Source organism: Centroberyx affinis, unplaced genomic scaffold (assembly GCF_046629955.1).
Source record: "Centroberyx affinis isolate AG114_WGS23_722 - 3 ecotype Tasmania unplaced genomic scaffold, CSIRO-AGI_Caff_v1 ptg000269l_1, whole genome shotgun sequence".
Classification (NCBI taxonomy): Eukaryota; Metazoa; Chordata; class Actinopteri; order Beryciformes; family Berycidae; genus Centroberyx; species Centroberyx affinis.
In genome coordinates this window covers 162721-184379 of record NW_027278949.1, presented here as the reverse complement: position 1 = coordinate 184379, position 21659 = coordinate 162721, and the positions used below count along the sequence as shown (strand labels likewise).

At 41.8% G+C, this 21659-nt stretch overlaps 1 pseudogene; it reads right to left on the bottom strand.

Annotated features, from left to right (window-relative positions):
* Positions 1 to 632: 632 nt before the first annotated feature.
* LOC139667646 (endonuclease domain-containing 1 protein-like) lies at positions 633 to 3823 on the bottom strand (annotated as a pseudogene).
* Positions 3824 to 21659: the final 17836 nt, after the last annotated feature.

The following is a 21659-nucleotide window of genomic DNA, read 5'->3' as shown; positions in this document are numbered from 1 at the left end:
ACCATTCCTGTAACAAGTGTCTCGGGTTGGTGTCTCAGCTGAAAGATCCTTCTCTTGCCTAAAACGAGTGAAAACCTACTTGCGCAATACCTGTGGACAAGGACACACCTGGGGACTATCTCTCTGGAGTCAACATAAACACAGGCGTTCAAAAAGAAAGGGAACACTGACAGAGCCATAGACACCTTCGCTTCAAAGGACAGGAGGATGGACTTCTTGCACAAGTAATGGGGGAGTCAGATTGCTTTTATTTCCCCATCATGTGGGCTCACTGAAGCCAAATGCATTATTTCACACCTTGTTATGTAAACAGAACTTCTCGTGGAGGGTGTAAATAAATGGGAATTAAAATATATTAATTCTATAAATTGTAGCTATTGCATCTGTTGAGTAATCTCATAGTGAAATAGGATAATTTTGGGATGTATAATTATTATTTGCGTGTTGCCCATTTGCTGTGGTTATAGGTGACCATGATATCGTCTAGGTACATGACTGGTGGTATTTATAATTTACTGTCTGTCTCGAGTCTTCTTTGGGTGAGACTTAGGTCGTTTTTGTAAGTGATGCTTTGAAATAAATGGGGCCTTTTACACCAATAGCATATAAATATTTATTGAAGCATTGTGTGCGCGCTCACAGGGAATCCTCATGAACACAGGGACAACAAACTTCACGCTGAAAGGGTTAGGTATTGAACCCAGGACCTTTTTGCATTAGTCTCTCTTTATTTTAAAATTAAAGACAGCAGAGGTTCTTTCTGTAGATAGATAATTCAAGTCACAACCATACATCAGTAACATTGAATTTCTTTACTGTATTTCATCATACTGAGCATTTCTACATCAGCATTGCCCACCAAACACAGTGAATGTTTGAACATTATAGAAACCCTGCAGTTTAGTCTGTAGAGCTCCGACAGTCAGATTCTGCACTCCACTATTTTGATCAGACCCAATGAAACCAGAAGAGTGATAGATCCCATTATTGTCACGGTAACAGTAAGCACTCCAATAATACCCAGCCTCCATAACACGCCCTGCAGCAATCTTTTGATTTCCAGGAACCACACCAGTAACTACATAGGAGTTGGGGTGTGTAGATAGGATGTTAACCAGGCTCAGCTCGTGTGCCTTCCACTTGCCACGGTTGAAGCTGAGGTCCTGAGGGGCAGCGTTGGTCAGGGTGAAGGTGGCCTGCATGGCACGTTGAGTGGCGGTATGGGACACCGGGTAGAGGTGGCCCTTGTCACAGCGGGTGCCATCGTAGTCACACACCACGGCCTGGCGATGACCTATGTTATTGGATAAGAGGCTGGTTGGTGCAGTCATGCACGCTCCATTGATACCATCCAGCTGTGAACGACAAGTAACATAGTGATAGCAGCTATATTGTATGTTTTTAACCCTTATTATACAATGTTGAATGGCTGCATCTTCAATGTCTGCATGTGGTTACTTTAAACCTAAATTTAATGTAATCCTGTTGCTCCAAAACATCTTAAAACAATGTAATCTTTGATCAGTTGAATCAGTTGAGGTAGTTTAACTATCAAAATAGCAGCATTTTGAGGTGGCTGGAGCAAAATGAGAGAGTTCAACAAAGTAAAAAAAAAAAGACGGACTGAACCCAGTTAAATTTTATGATGATGAAGAATTTTTAAAGGTCCCATATTTTACACTTTCCAGTGTTTTATTTTATGTCTTGAGGTCCATTAAAAACCGTTTGTGTGATGTCATGTACCAAAAACACACTCAATCCATTTTTACACGTTCATTTTCCAGCACCTCTCTGAGCCTTACCAAGAAACAAATGCTAAATTAGTCTATTATTTCTTACAAAAATGATAATGAGCGTACCTTTGTGACGCCACAAAGTTACGGAAGCAAAGTTGATAATTTATTTATTTAGGTAGTAACACAGCAAAGCAGAGCAATGTTAAAGTGTAACAGGAGTTACTGGAGTTATCTTTGGCAAGATGATCAACTGTAACAAAATCATTTAATTCAAATTTAACAGCACATGAATAGGCTTTTTCCCTTTTGCTTGTTTATTTGTTCACTAATTGTATAATCTTGGTTTAAATGATTTAAATTTAGCTTTAAATCATTAATTTGTTAAGTTGGGGTTAAATTTAAATTGTGCAACACGGCTCTGATTCATTTTAATTTGCTGTATTAACTCATTTTAAACCCTTTTATTAAATTCTGATTGCAACTAAACTTAGATTAATTTAAACTGTGTTGGTGCAATCCAGCCTACGCAGAGCAGTTGGAGGGGGTTACAAATATAAATACCCTCACATCTGGGAAATGCCCATTACTGCACCACAGTGGGTTTTTCTTTTACTGTTCGTGAATGATCAGTTTGACTGGATACATTTGGGTTTTCATTGCCTCGACAGTAGTTAAGTGTGGAGCTTCTTATTCACTTGTAGATATTTTCAGCTGAATGATCTGAAACAGTGACCTGCTTCTAAAGTTTGAAAACAGCATCGTTTAATGACATTTAACCAGGTCTCTGGAGCGAAATCTTTGGAATCAAGTGTTAACAACAACAACAAGAGTTTAACATTAATAAAACATTACTGAAAATAATTAAAGTTAAGGCAACAATACCTGTGGCTCAATTAACCATTTGTCTTGTCTGGGCACGTGTGGATGCTGAAACACATAGGCAGAGTACACTGGGATCCTGTTCTCTGTGTCGTAGAGTGTAGCGTAGAAGTACTCAGGCTGGTTGTTTCTGGTTCAGGAGACACTGACATATCTGCTGGTAGCGGTTGTTGTTTGTGAGGATTGTTGGCGGGATACCATTCAGAAAGAACTGTGGACAGTTTGCAAACAAGCTCACTTCTCCTTTTGAGAGCAGAGGAAAACAGTAGCAGAAAAAACTACACGGAACATATTGTCTGAGGTCTGTTCTTGGGTAGAAAGCTGTGGAGGTAGAAGTACTGACTGGTTTATATATGCAGGGCTTCCAACCCTCACGCATTGAACAATTTGCTCCACTCACGCAATCACACCACACTTCATCCCTTCATCCCCAAGAGGATCTTTTTGGATTAAGGGGAACCTTGACAATGGATATCACAGTATCACATTTGTTGCTGTTGCTGCAGCAATTGCATGAAACAAAATTTTTGGTGGCTTTGAGTTTCCATGGTTATTTACAGGTTACAAGTTTTATGACCGTTTGGCCCTTGAAACCTATAAAAAAACAAGTGTATTATTTGAAAAATTCATGGGCATGAATGAGAAAATGAGCATTATTTTTCTCCATTTCTGAAAAACTGCAGTTTTAGACTGACAGAAGTGACATTCATTTACATTACATTTCAGTAATTTAGCTGACATTCTTATCCAGCGCGACTTGAATGAATGAGCAGGTAGGGGTTCAGTGTGTTGTTCAAGCACACTCTGGTCCCATTCCAGTACTCATATGCAGTATACAGGCCCTCCTCAAGTTCTATTTCACACAGGCTTCGCCCTCTAACAGGGCTCTATTGGCTTAGCCACTCATCTAGTCGCCTCAGCGCACTGAAAATTTTGCATGCACGTATACACCCTCTATGGGGCCCTCGCACTATGAATGGCGAGTGGCCCGTCATTCAGCATCCACTTTTTCTTCAGCGCCTGATGAACAAGTTTGCCTAGGATGGCATCGTCTGAGACCAACATCGCTAAATACTGCCCGGGGCTGCCCCGGCCTGATCGCGACGACGGATCCGCATGAGGCGTGTTTCGAGTGCCTCGGCCCGGAAACACGGCGTGGACGGTGTCTCCGACTCGCCGGACTGCAGCAGCTGCAGGGCTCTCTCCATGGTGAGACGCCGGCAGCGTTGGGCTCATTTCGAACGCTATCAGCATCAGTGTTCCCCTGAAATAGCCCTGGTCCTCTCAGCGCTTCCGCTGCCGGCTCCACCCTTGGTGGCAGAGGATGAAGAAGGGATGCCGCCGGGGGACAGCGATGACAACATCTTCTTATTTTCGCTATTATTATCAAGTTTTATGTGAAGCACTTGGTGCATGTAATTTCTTTGATGTAAAGCACTTTGAGCTGCATTTCTTGCATGAAAGGTGCTATACAAATAAAGTTTATTATTATTATTAAGTTTATTATTATTAACATCTCCTCCATCTCCGTCACGGCTGCATCCTTCACCTCCGCCGCTCTACCTCATCCATCGTTGAAACAAGACTTCCCCAACGTGATGAGGACGGCCGCCGAGAACGTCGGGATCCCGCTTCCGCCCCCTGAACCCCCTCACGCCGCTGATCTCCTGGCCCAGGGAGTCTATCAACTGGCGGCAGAGACCAAGCCGGTCTTCGTCGCTCCTGCCTTGGACGAGGTTTGGGCGGCTGTGGAAGCATCCTGGAAGGAGCCGCTCCGCTGCAAGGCTCCTATCTCTGGCCTCTCTGATTTTTCCAATGTCCAGCGCTATCTGCCGCTCTGGTGTTCCCCCGCTTGATGACGCGCTGGCCGCTCATTTTTCTCCTGGCTCAACCGGCTGGTCTGGCAGCAGGAGACATGTTCCTCCTCAACCCAGAGACAAGGAGACGGTGGAATTTTATGGCAAGTTTTTCCACCTGGCGGCCCACACGGCAGCCATGGCCAATAACCTGGGGCTGCTGGGGGTGTCCCTATCCACCGTGTCCACTGGAAAAGCCTTCCTCTCCACTTCTGAATTGGATCATGTATCCCGTATTGCCCGTATTCCTCCCAGGACCCAAGGGAACGGCGTATGGCAGCGTCCAAGAGGCGTGGACAGTGTAATGTGGCTTCCTCTTCCGCTACGTCCTCCTCTCGCCCCCCGCTGGTTTCCGCGACACAGCCCGCCCCGCCACCGGCTCACTCCGATGCCACTGGCCCAGAGAGGACCCCGGGGCTCCCGTCGACTGTTGGCTTGTTCCTGGAAGGCTGGGAACCAGCCACCCAGCGAGAAGCGATACTCACTGCCGGAGGGGGGAACCGACCTGGCTTGCGAGGCTTCTGGTCAGCCCCAGCCTTGTGTTAGTGCCGTTGTCCGCGCATCCCCCTACAATGTTCCTGGATATGTTCCTATTGTGCCTTGTGTGAAAGATGTCTTTGTTTGTAATAAAACAAATTACTTCTTCCATAAAAAGCCTATTCCTATCACCATGACGGCCGTTTGCTCTCTGTCCTCCTCCCACAAGGGAAACCGGCCAGAGTGGCGATCACAATCATCATTTTGTTCTCTGCTCCCTTCCCACACAGAAAGCGCGGCGGAGCAGGGATCGGTTCGGTGGTTCGGTAACCCCCTTCCCCCCAGGTCTTCGGGCCGAAATGGGGCGGCTGATGGTCTCAGTATCACCAACCCACCCTGCTGTCTCACGGGACAACAGGAAGGAAGCCGGAAGGCTTTTACTGCTCTGCCTGTCTTCCACACGGAAAACACAGCAGAGCGGCGAACGACTGATACGTTGCGTAACCACTCCCCGCTCTCCGGTCTCGTGAGTTGGCGTGCGTTGGAGGCTGGTATCGGCAACGTTGACCCACCCCATCGTGCTTCGGGACGACGGGATGCATTGCCGGGAGTCGCTCCGAACTCTCCACCTTTTTTCCATGAAAGAACGGTGGATAAACCACAGACCGGCACGTCGTTTCTTCGGCCGCCTCACTCGTCCACAAGAACGCGGACTCGATGACGGCAGAGCGGCCTCTCAACCATTTCGGCCGGCGGATGAGCTCCAGACGGCAGATCCATTGTGAAGCATGGGGAATCAGTCGCCCAGGTCGGCCTCCTGCCTCTCGTCTCCGACAGTGGGCTTGATTTCTCCTAGACGCCGGCCAGTGTATACAGAGCGAGAGCAGACGAGTATTCAAAATACTCCGCTCCCCAGCTCATTGGACCGTTCTGCTGATGTCATCGTTGCGTCCCCTCAGAGACAAGCGGATGTGTGTGAGGACAGTCTCACACAGCGTTGTCAACGGCGTTTTCCCCCTCCGCTGCCTACTCCGCCTCAAAGCGAGTAGCGGACATCAAAGGGGACTGTGTAGGCTATTACACTCTATGGCGAGAACACCGTCTGCTGATTCCAGAGCCAGGCGGCCCTATACACTCACTACGCAAGTTGCGTAGGCACCGCAAATTACGCAAGGGCCCCTGTCAAAGCGTGTGTCAATGTTTACAACTTTGATGAGAGGATGAAGCGAAACTATCCTTCTGGTCACGGAAAGAGGGAAAAAAAACATCATGAGAGTGAATTGCGGCAAATAACCAGTAACGTTATGTTGATGTGCTAGCTTGCAGTGCATCTCTTTCTAGTCTGTCTGTCTTGCTAACCCAGCTGCAGTGCACCTCTTGGTCTGTCTGTGTCTTGCTTGCTTACCAGCCACTTCCAGGGGTGTTCTGTGACTTTGTGCCTGACAAAAGTGAGAGTGAAATACAACTATTTCACAACTAACCCCGGTGTGTAAAAGAGCAATACAGGAGATCATTCCTGCCAGGTGCCATCAGACTGTACAATTCATCTGCCTTTGCCAGGCCTGGTGACATTACACTGTCTGTGGACTAACTTTTATTATTTAACTTGTCAAGTATTTATATATTTATATCTTTATTTATTCATCCAGTCAGTTGCTTTTTAGCCAACATAGCCTCTCGTGTTCTTATCTGTTGCTTTTTTTTTTAATATATTTTGTCAACTGTGTGTCTTGGACGACTCAATTTCCCTTCTGGGATCAGTAAAGTTTTCTATCTATCTATCTATCTATCTATCTATCTATCTATCTATCTATTACGTTTGATAAACGCCAACGGGCAACGGTGTTTATAGACTGCTGCTCAGAAAAGATAACCGCATCGCGTATGAACATGCGTTTATATGCGCATGCACAAAATGAAACTCGCGCTTTCCAGCAGCAGCCTCTGTGGGGACCAGTCCAGACAATATATGGGCGTGATGGCACTCCTCATAGGCGCACATAATTTTAAAACACGACAATGATTATCTAGTCTCTCAGTCAAGGTTTAGTTACAACTCTGGACTAATGCAAGATGGAAAGCAATGGATTGATATTGACTATTGATTAAATATTGAATTTCAAATGTTGATTAGCTGGGCATACTGGGCAATATGGATGCACATTTCTCAGTAAATAATAAACATCAAGTATTCAGCCAAGCCATGGTATAAATAGTATTTTATATTTGAAAATGTATAAAAGGAAATTAGTCCAGGCATTTTACCCAAAAATGTGGGTCAACCTCTCACAAATTGCAACAAAAACAAACTCTATGGATTTTGTGTCCTCAATATGTTCTGAATGAGAGAAAAAAAGTCCTAAGGAATTGTATGAAGGGAAAGTTTTGAAAATCACCTAAATATGATCCTACAAAAACGCCTTTTTAGCCTTTTTTTTTTTTTACAATGTAAGTCTATGGGAGGACTGTTCAAACCATGCCCACTTTGAACTCTAACTACTCTTTCATACTTTAAGCTAGAAACTCCATTCAAACTTTGACCAGGTCACCACTTTTAGTACTTTATTACTGTTATTCAGCTTTTTGATACCTTTTGTACTTTTTGAGAAATCGCAGTTTAAGTTTTATACTTTTTTCAACCTTTATAATGGGATCCTATGGAGTCAGCCTACAGTGTGTGATGTCATAACACACTCTAGCAGACTGTACAGGCTGTACTTTTTACTAGATTCACACATTTTAAAACTGTGACAGTTCACACAGCTTTAACACTACATATAGTGCAGGAACAAACCCTCAAAAAGGGCCTTAGTTTTTGTTCTTCCCCTACCCGGGGTAGAACAAAACATGACATTGTTTTTTCATAACTTTGACATGTCCCCTTCATGAAATGGATGGTCATAATTTTTCTTTTTACTGCAAAAGTAATTAAAGTGAAGTGATTCACCACATAGGCAAAAAAATGCAAAAAAAAAAACCCTGCCCTGAAAGAGGGAGTACCAAGTTAATCCCGTGTCATTTTCTACCTACTGGTTGCATTTACATCATATTTGCACTGATGGTCTACAGGTAGTGTCCCTACACTCCAAAGCAGTAGTCACTGACATTGTCTCATCAAAAACAACAAGTAATAGTTTGTCACTGAGCACTATTATTGTGACTATCCAGTGAGTATAACAAAAAAGTACACAAAAATGCCTGCCTCGTAACAGGGAATACCAAGTTGATCCCATGTTTTTTACCCACTGGTTGTATTTACATACTTCATATTAGCACTGATGGTTCTCAGGTAGTATCTCTAGACCTCAAAGCAACCTTAAATTAACCACAATGTCCAAATCGAGGGCTTGGAGCCGAAGGGGCGTAAGTGCGATTTTAGTCGAATAGTATTATATATCAATTGAAAGGTCTCAGTGAGATCTTTTCAGTGCCAAAAGGACACAACTGAAATCATGACCCATAAGTTTTAATAACAAAAACTGAAAGCCGTAACAGTAAATGTAGGGTTTTGCTTGCTGTCAAAAGGGTGTAACTGCACTCACGCCCTTTTGACACCAAGTAAAACCACTTTTGACACTGAACAAGCATTGTGGGTAGAGGATTCTAACAGCACTTAGGTCAGCTCAAATGCATGCTGACATAAGTAATGCTAGCATGGCAGCATGATCACATCATTTTTAGTATCCTATTCATATCCTAATTAATATTCTAGGTCAATATTAGATGAATGTAAATATGTTAATATTCCCATTAAAAACTTAGGCCTATAGATTCAAAATGTTATTTTATAATGTTAGGAGTGTGAACTGGTCAAGATGAGCTCTGATAGTCAGACTGCTGCTAGCTGAAGTTCTCCCTCAGTGTTATGAGGAGTTTTACAGTCTGTGAATGTGTCCCAGGACACATCAATAAGTGATGTGTACAAAAATGTATTATACTAGCAAAAGAAAAAAAATACTAGTTTAGAATCAAAAGTAGTTTCTTATGTCTATAGAGCTTTATTAAAAAGGTTTATTAAAAGTTTTTAACAGAAAAAATGTATCAATCAATTTGATATGTTCCATGTAGCGTACAATTTTAAAGGCCTTGGTGAAAGTTGCTGAGCATTACTTCAAGATAAAGATATTCATTCTGATCTTGTTTTATATTTCAGTGTTGATTGAAGTGTAATTGCTAGAATTGTATTTAAATGAATGTGCTTTACAATTGTTTACTTACATACGCCCATATTCTGCATGGCTGTATTGGGACAATGTTTGTGCCAAAAAGGCGTATTTCACTTTTTTGCCATTTTTAAAAAAGTTAACAAATATAATTCAACTTAAACTGTAGCAGTATTGTTTTTATAGTAATGCTCAATCTGATAACACAAAAAGTTAAAATATTGTGCTTAGTGTGTGGTTACGGCAGCTGATCCAAGTTTGATCAAAATTTGTTTTGGCTCTCCTGTAAAATCTACTATAACGCACTTACGCCCCTTTGGCTCCAAACCCTAGAAATATGGTTTTATTGTGAATCAGCAACATAAAGTGCAGTCATAGGTGGGAACATCAGACAGAGACATTTCCAAAGAACAATTATTTTGCTTGCATTAGTGAAATCATTCATTTATTTCATTCATTCATTTCATCTAATCCTCCTGGCCATTTTCAAATCCACCTGCTTTCAATGAAGTGTCTTGAGAGGGAGAGAAGAGGAAACATAAGAGGCAGCAGAACACATCACATCACAGGAACCGGAAGTGTTCCAAATTATAGACTGTACACAGCTGTGGTAACAAAGAAGCCCTTTGCTTGTTTGTTTCAAACTACATCGTCAGTGCAGCACCTAAGAAACTCAAAGACCAAGGACATGTACTGCTCATTTACTATGTCAGTCGAGGGTTAGGGTTACATGCAAAAAGAACAATATCCTAACCCTAACCCTCTATTAAAACTGTATAGGCGGAATTGGGTACTTTTGACTGGGGTCCCCCAGGACCCCAATACATTGGTATTTTTAAAAAGCACTAATTAAAACAGAAAGAGAAAATAATGATATGAAGTCATTAGGAACAAATTGATTGACAAAGTCATGAAAAATTGGAATGATAGAATAAAAACACCAGTGAGATATGACAAAAAGTATAGCTCTGGGGTCTGCGGGTACCCCAGTCGGTAGGATTAAGGTTAATTACAAAAATAAACTCAAAACTGGATTTCTCATCCCCACAAACCCCTGAAATGTGGTAATTTGTGGGAGGTCAAGTTACATTATTACTGGACTAAATCGGGGGGGAAATTTTGAATGGGCCTGATGCAGCTGATAAAATTAATAATAGTAGGCTATTGTTATCTATAATTTACAGATAACAATATGTGCTATGCTTAATTGTTGGATTGTAGTGGGAGCACTGGGGTGTCAGTTGTGACTGTGTGGCAATGGCAAATGGTTTGCATGGTTATTATGGCTATCTATTCTGGATCTCCGTCCGCTCAACACATGCATCACCCAGAGACCATTTTGCATGCTTACTGTGAAAAAGACGCTGGAATTGGTACAGCCAGGCGATTGGTTCACCACAGTGGATTTGAAAGATGTTTACTTTCATGTCCCAGTGGTGCCGAGACACAGGAAATTCCTGCGTTTTGCCTTTCAGGGGGTAGCATACGAGTACAACAGACTACCGTTCGGCTACTCCCTGGCCCCCCGCACTTTTTCGAAGTGTGTGGACACGGCGCTCGCACCCCTGCGCCGCCAGGGAATACGGGTCTTCTTTTATCAAGACAGCCTGATTGTCATGGCCCGCTCAAAAGAAGGGGCTATTTTCCATACAGTGCAATTGGTGCAGCACTGAACCAGGTTAGGTTTTGCCATCAATTGGAAAAAGAGCGCACCCATACCAAGCCAACAGGCAGTGTATTTGGGAGTGCAGCTGGATTCCGCCACACTACGGGCGTGTCTGTCAGATCCCAGACAGACGGCCGTGTTGGAGGCGGTTCGGCGACAGGGCGGAACAGTGACGGCTTTGACCGTCATGCGGCTCTTGGGTCTCATGGTGGCGGCTCACCCTGTGTTTCCACTGGGGCTGCTCCAATATGAGACACCTACAGAGATGGTTTGCCAGATTGTGTTTGGATCCACAACGTCACAACCGTCACATGGTAACCATCCCCCCAACAGCCAGGGAGGACCTGGCATATTGGGGGACCCCCCAAATACTGGCAGAGGGAACACCGCTGGGGAGAGTGACCTCCTACGTGTCGGTGTTCACAGACGCCTCCCTGATCAGTTGGGGGGGAACCTGCCTGGGGCAGTCAGTCGGTGGTGTGTGGCCTTCAGCGACAAACCAGTACATCAACCTACTAGAGTTGAGTTGCAGTCATGCTGGTCTTACAGCACTTCCTGCCTCTATTACAGGGGAAGGATGTGCTAGTGAGGACGACAACCGTTCGACGGTGGCCTACATCAACAGACAGGATGGAGTGCGGAGATGAGACAGCTGCTGGTGGCTCTGCCCTGGACAGTTCCCCAGTTTTGGGGGGCATTGTCTCAGGCGAATGGACTGTAAAGACTGTATATAACTGGGATCCAAAAGTTGTGGCGGTATTGATTTACCAGCCTTACAAAGTTGTTGAACCTGCTCCTCGCACAAGGCTGATGATTGTAGTGAGGTATCACCAAGTCACTTGTCATGTTGTTGCCATGGCTACGGTTGACCACTCCCTGCCGCCCTTGAACAAGAGCTAGAGGGAGAATGATGGTGGTCAGGAGGGTGACGTTCATCCTGTGGAGAGAGAAGGGAGACAGAGGGAGAGAATTTTGGGGGGATTAATTTGTTGTTTCAAAATCAAATAAACAAAATGAATAATTGACAATTGCAGGGTCTGAAATTAATACCAGCCAAGTGCCAAATGGCAGTAAAATTTTTCATTGGCAGGTAAATCAATACCGCCACAACTTTTGGATCCCAGTTATATACAGTCTTTTGTCTTTGCCTGCTCCCAAATAGCTAACTAGCCTAATGTGGGAGGCGAGTCACCTTGCGAGGCAGCTGGAGAATCCATCTTGCCAGGCTTCAAGTTATGCATTTGTGGCCTAACCACAGTGGTTCGGACCAATCGGCATCCTATGAGGGCAGCTACGGGCGTGGTTTAGGTGTTACGACAGCGAGAAGCCTCAAGTAGGCTAGTGTAGATGCTGCTATAACGTCAGTTATTTCTGAACTGGAGAGTATTTCTTCATTGAAAGAAGAGCAAAGAACGGCACTGAAGGCTTTTCTGGATGGAAAAGATGTTTTCGCTCTTCTCCCGACTGGCTTCGGCAAGAGTTTGTTTATATGGTTTGTTGATCTGATTGGTTGAAGTTAGCCTGTGATAGACGGTGATAGACAGATGGTTCATCCAATCACCTGCCAAGTATTTTTTGAAAGTGCCTGCCCTTTTCCAAACAGTTTCCAAGGACCACTTCCCAGATGGTTCTGTGTAACAAACCATCTGGTGCGTCAGGTTAGAAGGCGAGAGCCTCCGATTGAATCTGTGTACTAGTCTCATGTAAGTTTTGACCAAAGAAACTCAGCTATGTATTCACACATTTCGATATATTCTCGTCATGATTTAGTGTCATATTATTTTTGTTTTAAATAGAAGAGGTAACTTCTACCATCTACCCCAATAGTGGATGCAACCGTTCTCCAGGCATCGTTTTTGAGATGTTTATTCCTATAGTCTTTCAAATAAAAGTTGCAGAAAACTGGGAAGCTTTGAATGGCTGTAATGACATCTTCTCCTCCATTTTGCACTTGCCAGGCTGAACTATTGATATCACATTGGTAGGGAAACAAGAAACGCGGAAATCTGGCTGTTGATGGTTGATGAGTGTAAAAAGATCAGCTGTGATCAACTTTTGTCAGCCATGTTTGAACTAACTAACTCTAGTTGAACGAACTTCTTCCTGATGCCTTCCCCGCTCCCGCCCCAACTGCACCTTCACTGGCCTGTGTGAAGCATACAGTTTGAGATCACACTTGTTAACAGTAGCTTCCCTTTTGCTGAAACAACTGGTTTACCTGGCTAGTAACACCAATGAGGAGGAGCATTAAATTAAATATATGTAGGTCAGTGTATGTGTACACAAAGGTATGTGTAAAGAAAAACTGTAAGTGGGTTTGTGTAATAATGCTAATAAAGTTATATTCTTTTCTTTTGCTCTTTTATTCTTTTCATATTTCCTTAACCTGACTTGAACCGAAAAGTGCTTGGTAAGTACTTAATAAATCAACAGCTGATTCCAGTGAATGGAGAAGTATTGCTTTGTGGACAGCCATGTGTTAAGGTGTCAGGGTGGGTGTTGAAATGCAACTGACGCAGCTGATTCCAGTGAATCAGCTGTACTTCTCCATTCACTTCTCAGCTGTTGATTAACTACTTACCAAGCACTTTTCGGTTCAAGTCAGGTTAAGGAAATATGAAAAGAATAAAAGAGCAAAAGAAATGCAATAGAATTTCAACAGTGAGTATGTTGAAATGCTATTGCTGTCCTTGGATTATAGGTCACGGTGAAGTTCAGTTCTTCAACTCTATGTCAAACCCTCAAAATACAGAATATATCAAGCATGCTCTATTAAATGGTATATGATGATAATGGTCAATTACAAGAACAACATATTTCATATCAAACATTTTTTTATTTGCAAATTTATTTGAATAAATCAGTAATTTGCAATCTTGATGATAGAGAATACAAATTGAATACAAATATATATGTACTGTATATACAGTATATATCTTAACAAAAGATATCAGTACCCCTCAAATCTGTGTAGGAAAAATAAATGGCCAGAATATAGAAAATTACCCCTAACACCAGTTATATTACATGTAATCTCCTTCACTATAAAAATGTGGATAATTGAACTCGATATACCATTTGAGTACAAGACTACTAAATGTACCATAAAACATAATATCAGCTTTTTTTTCTTGTGTGTTATATGTACAAGCCAGTGTTTAACAGCAAAAGTGATCAGTGATATAACTGTCCATGATTCAGAAAATATACTGCATACATTGTAAATGTATTAAAATGACACAAAAACAGAATATATGCATTACCTCCCCAGCTGTGTAACAAAACACACACATACACACACACACACACACACACACACACATAAGCAGGCCACATACATACATTTACATTTTAGGCATTTAGGTGATACCATTATCCGGAGTGAATTAGTGCAATAGTAGAGTAAATCTACTTCCTAAATCACCATCATCACAAGTAACCATGAGATCATCATGTGAAAGAGAAGTGGTTGTATAGCTAAACATTGGGCCACCTATGCTAAAAATGTATGCACTCATGGTACTGTAAGGAGCTATATGGGGAAATGGATTAAAGTGTCCACTGAATGGCATATGTTATATGTAAGTGCTACAACAAGATACAAATAAGAGCTAAGGATAGACGTAGAAGCATTTTTTGTATTGCATATCCAACAGTGCATTAGAACTCCTACACTCCAATACAGCAGTAACACACCTGCAAAAAACACACATGTAACACTTCCATCAACGGCTCATGTTATGTGTACTATTGTTCCTACAATACTACACCAATATGCACTGGATGAAAATGATAGAAGAGACATTCCATTGAAATAAACATGTCTAGGAGAAATTATGATCCTCTTCAAAGGTGCATAAAAGACCTGGATATACCTTCCTAATATATATATAATAGTCCAACCTCGACAATCTAGATGGATACAAGTTTAGAAACAGGTAAAAACACACAATTAGAGAATGAGTCAAATAACTCTTCAGCAGGATATCACTTTTAGTTGGATATGTATTGGGGGAATATGCAAAAAAATTAATCAAACAGGTCGCATATACACATCCAGTGTTTCCCCTTCTTTCAAACCCAAAAAAATAAAAGTTACACAAGTCAAACAATACACAACATTTCAAAATAGATTTTACAGAATTAGGCTTGTTCAATTGAACCTGGGTGCTAACGATCTCGCGAATCCAGCAGTCTCGCAAGGTTACCTGGGTGCACCCTTACTAATAGTTTTATGCCAGCTTGCAGCAGTTTGTTGGCGCGCGAAATCGTTGGAGCTCATAAAAACAAGATGGACGGAGTGACGAAACTGTCCTCAACTGAAACACAGCTTACTCACAGTACAGGAATCACTTCCCTGTTGCTGATCAAATCCAACGCTGGTGCAGAAAACACACCGGAATCTCACACCTCAAGGAAACGTCCACCGGAGAATCCACAGTTCACTCCCGAATCCGCTGCACGTTGTCCTCACGGCAACTCTTCATCAGAAGGGCACGACGATCAACACGCCATGCGGACTTCTCCTGAACTCTGTAGACAATCTCACATGCAAGGACAATCTTCAAGCAATGAGCAACGACTGGTTTCATGGACCCAACAACGCAATAACTTCACTAAACATTGTAAAATAAAACCCGACAGCTCTCCAACATCTCGTCTTTCTGTTTTTTTTCCTTCTCCAACATGGCGCGTTCCCCAAAGGTTTTTCTAGCTTCCTATTGGCTAAGAACTTAACAAGCATCGCTATTGGTTAGAATTAGCTCAGGTAACCATAACAACGGGGAGTAATGTAGGAACTCAACACTTTGTTTAGAATGTTCACCAACCTTAAAATGTACTATGCAGAGAGTAAGAAAATACCTAATGCATTACATGACATTATATAAAATGGTTAGCACTACTGATGACAGTAATAAATATAAGATGCAATACACTGCATTAAACCCAAATACTCACAGCAAAAGGCTGTAATGTAAATAAAAAATAACAATACATGGTTATAAACCCAGGGCATTAACAAGGGTATTACACACACATACACACATTCTTCATGACATGAAGAATCTCTGATTGTGTTTCACAGCAGAGATGATCAGAGGATCAGAGTTTTTCTCATTTTGTTTAATATGTGGACTGAGATATGGGTAGAGCTCCCCAGTGAACGAGCACCCTGTAAAAGAGTAGATGTGAGAACGAGCCTTCACATCATAAAAGGACACAAGGCCGTCTTCGTAATCCACAAACACTCCCACATTCTGAGGTTTCTCTATCAGGTTAAGGCGAATTGGTGGGGCTGTCATGGCTGCATACTCTTTGTCATTATAATGTGCAGTAACCCAGTATCCGTCGTCTGGGCTCAGGGAGAGTTTCCCCTTGAGGTTTGCATTCCCTCTCGCCACACCCAGATCCCATCCTGTCTTGTTGGTGACCTCTACCTCCCAGTATGACTTCCCAGAGTTCAACTTGTTGAGACCCAGGACACTGCCAAAGAGATCAAATCCCTCCGGAGCATCAGGTACTTCCTGGATCTCGCCTCCGTCTCTCACTTCCTTCCCATCGTCTGACAGAATAAGACGTGTGTGTGCGGTGGTTGGGTCCAGCTTTACATCCACTACAGTTGAGATACAATCATGACACAACACTTGATATGGCTAAAATGGTGATGCATAAACTGTATTTACTATACGTACATATGTTAAGGATTATACATGTTACTTTGAAATCAATCTAAATGTTCTTTACTTCTAAAAACAATAATACCAATCCTTAAGGAAACCAAATCCAAGGGACTCTTCATGAAAAAGTTTGACCAATGTAGACCAATGGTAACAAGGAGGAATTACTTATGTTACATCAATATTTGAATAGCACAAACCCCAATATTAAACTGTCCGTTGACCACAGCAAGGGGGAAGGTACATTTTCTGGACATCAGTAAAGATTATCATGGCTTTCTACATACCCCCATCTTTAGAAAAACTATGGACAGAAAAACTGTCTTGCGTGCAGATTCAGTTTCCGAAGCTGGGGAACAATAGTCTGGTTAAGGGTGGGAAGAAGGAAAAAAGAGGAGGAAAAGAGAAAGAAAAAGAGAAAAAATGTGGAAAAAAACAGAGAAATGGAAAAGTCCAAGCCTCTCACGCACATAGTGTTTAATTGATGTAGGCTAATTCATGAGAATAAATACTAAATTCATGAAAATCTCTTCTTTTCTCCTTTTCGGGGAAGCTTGGTGAAGATCCAAAGGTCGCAGGTTCGATCCTCACCTTCGGCATACAAAAATAAAATGTTATTAAAAAAATCCACTTTGTCCTTGTCGTTTTCATCCATCTAAACAGATCATAAATTGCTCCATTTCACCATGTAGTCTAAATGCTGTCCCAGTGGACATTTTGCTCCACCAAGAAATATTTATGGAATAACACTGTTACAGAGGAACTATAGTGAAATAGAGCAATAAGGAAGGCTTGATGTTACATGTGGAATACATGTATGTTCAATTTTTCTTCCACATTACACATTGTGAGGTGGTTTGGATCTTTGAAGTATATGAGCTTGTTTGGTAAGTAATTCAAATCTATTCAGCTGCATGAAAAAAAGTTTTATTTAAATAAATAACTGAACATATGATTTGAGCATAGAATGCAAATGTACAAATATGAATAGAAATACACAAATAATAATCATGGAGCACTATCAAGAACATAAACATCATTAAATGAACATAAACATCATCAAATGTGCAAATATGAATGAAAATACACAGATATTAATCACGAAGCACTCTATCACGAACACAATATAATTAAAATCAACACATAAATAACCAGCCCAACATATATTTTATGTAAAAAAAAAAGAAGAAAACATAGACTGTATGTGAGAAGCCACCTGTCAGCTGGGACAGCCACAGGCTCTGGAGGCTCCTGGCTGGAGGCTCTGGTGTGGGAGCCTGGTGGTTGATGAGAGCTGGGGCAGGTGGGTCATACCACAGGTTTAGGTCCCGACTGAGCTGATGATTTTCCCACAGTGAGGACACAATCCATGGAGGAGCAGCAGCTAGGTGAGGAGGCAGAGCAGCAGAGGGAGTGGTCACACTGGGTCCTGTAGTGGTGGTGGCATCAGCTGTAGGACCATCGGACACACACACACACACACACACACAGATACAAAAGCTATCAGTTCAAAAATGATCCAGCTCTGTCAACACTTACAGAGCTAGCTGTGAAAGAGGACATCATGGAGACAGATGCCTTGGTTCTCACAGAGGCAGTAGAGGAGGCAGCAGGGAGAAAGGGGGGGCGGTTTGGATCACAGCCTTTGCAGGACTAGATGGGTAATGGGGTCTGGGAGAGGTGGTCCTCACAGCGGCTGGTGGAAACAAGTGTGGTGGCTGCAGTGGTGAGAGGATGCTTCAAGAAAGAAGTGTCACACAAAAGGCAGTTTATGGGATGCAAGAGTATATCAGAATGTAAAATTTCAGCTATTGACAAATACTTCATCTGAGAGAGATAGTCAGTATTTAACACAAAACCATTCATGCCGCATCAAACCTGAGCAGGAATCTGTGCCAAGTTAAGGTCGGGCTTTGCAGCAGCACTATGTGTCCCACCAAACTGAGATTTCACAAACTGGGGGAGATAAAGACAGAAAAGCACCAATCTAATCAATCAATAATCAACATTAAAAATTGAATTCAGTCCTCTATCACTCCTCTATGTATTCACCGTTCCTAAGGCAGCAGCTGAGACAGAGGGGCGACAGCAGTTCGGTTGTTATGGCCGGTCCAGCTTCAGGGGCAGATGGTAATTGGTGTTTGCTGGGGGGCAAAGAAAAACGCATGGGACAAAAAAAGAAATTCATTACAATCAACACACTCTACCTCCACTCATATTTTATGTCTGTCAGTCAGCTATGTTGACATTACCTTCACAGAGTGGAATCTACAAACACATTGGTCCCCCAAACAAAGATGTCTGCCCCTTCAGCTGAGCCGGACACACAAGAAATGTAAAAAAAAAAGACTTACATCTACTGGCACACTAAACTAATACGCTCTGACCTGCAATATCATGCAATAGCTTGATTCAAAATTGTTCTCTTTCCATGTTATGTTTGCATGTCGATCATCCTGTATAATAAGAACTCAGAAACACAAACAGCTTTACCTTTTGATAAAGATCAGGCCATTTTTTCTGCCTTGGGGCAGCAAACCTCTTCAGCCTTGCCATCCACTCATCATCTCCCATGGCCCTATGTTTTTTTTTTTCTTTAGAGGCCATCTGAGGGCAACAGAGAATGGAAATCAAGTCAACTCCTCAATATTATGACATTTACAGGATCTTGTTATATAGGCTAGCAAGTATTTAACAGGAGTTCCAGACCAACAGACCAACTAAAATTCATTGTCATACCACATTTACACATTTATCATAAGGTTACCATCAATAATGTATAGGTAGACATTGTGACTCATCAATATTCAATATTTTTTATCTGTTCAGTTATGTATTCTGATCAGTTATCTTAGCCATTTACCTAAAAAAAATTAAAAATGTATTTATTTAGCTTTGTGTAGGGTTTCATTCCAAAATGCTACATAACAAGTTTGAATACAGTCTACATTTTGGCTAAACCCTTCCAGTTTTACTGGAATGAATGAATGAATGAATGAATGAATGATTCAATTAATTAATGAATTAATCACCCTCCAAATGTCATGGTAAGGATCAAAATAGCCAGTAACTTCACTAATATTCAATTATTTTACTTTCATGTCAGCAGTTCTTTTGTCAGAGAGATTGCAATATCTTTCGAATGGAGGCTATCTCACTTTGGAGGCTTTTTGTCAGCTTTTGGGTGGGTGGGGCATACAGGCCACATTGAAGTAAATGAAACGTATATACGGGATTCAAACTTAATGTAAGGAGTAAATGCAGACAGTATCTGAGGCTGACCAAAATGCATGGAGAATAAATGAAGCAACCCTGCCCTCAAGTGTTGAGCAGAGAGACCACTGCACAGCAGAAACTACACAAAACTAAACTATGAGTGAGAGTGAGACCCAATCCCAAAAGGCAAATGAGGAGCAGACTGCAAAAAATCTCCATCTTAGAAATCTCCATCCCAGTCATTCAGTCTATTATTGAGTCCTCAAATAGTAATTTTCTTAAAAAATTTCTGAAAATCTGCCTTAGTCTGTCTTGTTTCAAATGAGACTAAATGACGTTTTTTGAAGTGTAAACGTCATTGTGTATGTGTGTGTGTGTGTGTGTGTGTGTGTGTGTGTGTGTGTGTGTATGCGTGTGTGTGTGTGTGTGTGTGCAAACATGTAGGCATGTACTGTGGGTATAAAAATGCTGTACATCATATAGCTGCATAGTTAATACTGTTACCATATTTCTTAATACTCTGCCACACTTTTTGTTGAGTAATACACCAATATTGTGACTACAGTCCTTCTTGAAGGAAACCAAGAGCAGAAAGCTCTGTGATAAAACTTTATCTTGACCTGTGCAAATATTTTATAGCCATTGCAATGTATCCTATGCAGCAGGATAAAACGGAAGCCGTTGTACTTCTAAAAGCAAGTATACTCTTAATCAACTGTATACTTTTACCCTTAATATTGACCCGTTTCTATGGTTTATCACCTCTTGCAGCTGTAGGAGTAAAACAAGGAGGAAAGGAGGAAAACTATTCTGTGATGAACCTACTTATTTTGAAATTTGAGTAACTTTGTACAGACATAGCTGTGCTATACAACAAGTATGGAAGAAAAAATGCATTCGTTATACTTGTTCTGTGGATACTAACGGCAACAAATAATGCAAACAAGAAATCTTTTTTTCCACTTCTCTGCAGTAGTTACATGTCATATTACTGCAAGGCAAATTGCGGCATTGTTGTGATCTGCCGTACTTGATAACACGGCTAACATCAGTCATTTTAAAGCAGACAACTACTGTGTTTGCCATCAAAAAAGCTCCACATCTATGCATGGCTCTTGCAAATATTGTTCACTTGTATTGCAACAGCCACAGCAAATTTGAATTTTCCAAAGAAGTTCTCAGAAGTGGAGCAACAGAACAGGCATGGAGTAAAACATACTTAGGACTTATTTAGTATGGGCTTCTGCATACTCTTCTTCATTTACTTTGCTTGTTTTGTCAACAATGTCTGGCGGACGTTAGAGGAATTTCTGCTGCCACCATTTCCTTATTGGCTTCAAAATTCACCTGCGGTTTTGGCCGCTTGGCCCCAACTCCGATGATATAATTCATATTGACATGGAACTTGTTTTTCTCTGTAGCCTATAAGTGTTTTCAGCTGAGAGGAATGAAATGAGACAAAGGTCCTGAACCCGATTTGAACCCAGGATGTTGCTGTTACGTGGTTTGGGCCTTAGACCACTGAGGCACCAAGAAGTCCCAGAACCCTTCCCTGTTATGAACCAGGAAATGCTCTTCTGTGACGTTCTTACCTCATGACATCACACCAACCCTGCCATGAATAACCCCCTCTGTCATTTGAATTTGTTAGGATTTTAAGTAATGAATTTGAACCAGAAATATCATAAGCTTTATAGGGAGTATATATATAGCATAATTTCTAAAAAAAAAAAAAAAAAAAATGAAACTAAACTAAATGATCACTATTTATTAGACCACCTATCACAGGGCGAACACAGATAGACAATCACTCACATTCATACCTATGGAAGATTTAGAGTCTCCGATCCACCTGACTTGCAATGTCTTTGGAATGTGAGAGAAAATCAGCGCACCCATGGGAAATCCACATGAACACAGGGAGAACAAACTTCACACAGAAAGGGTTGGGAATTGAACCCAGGACCTTCTTGCTTTATTTTAAAGTG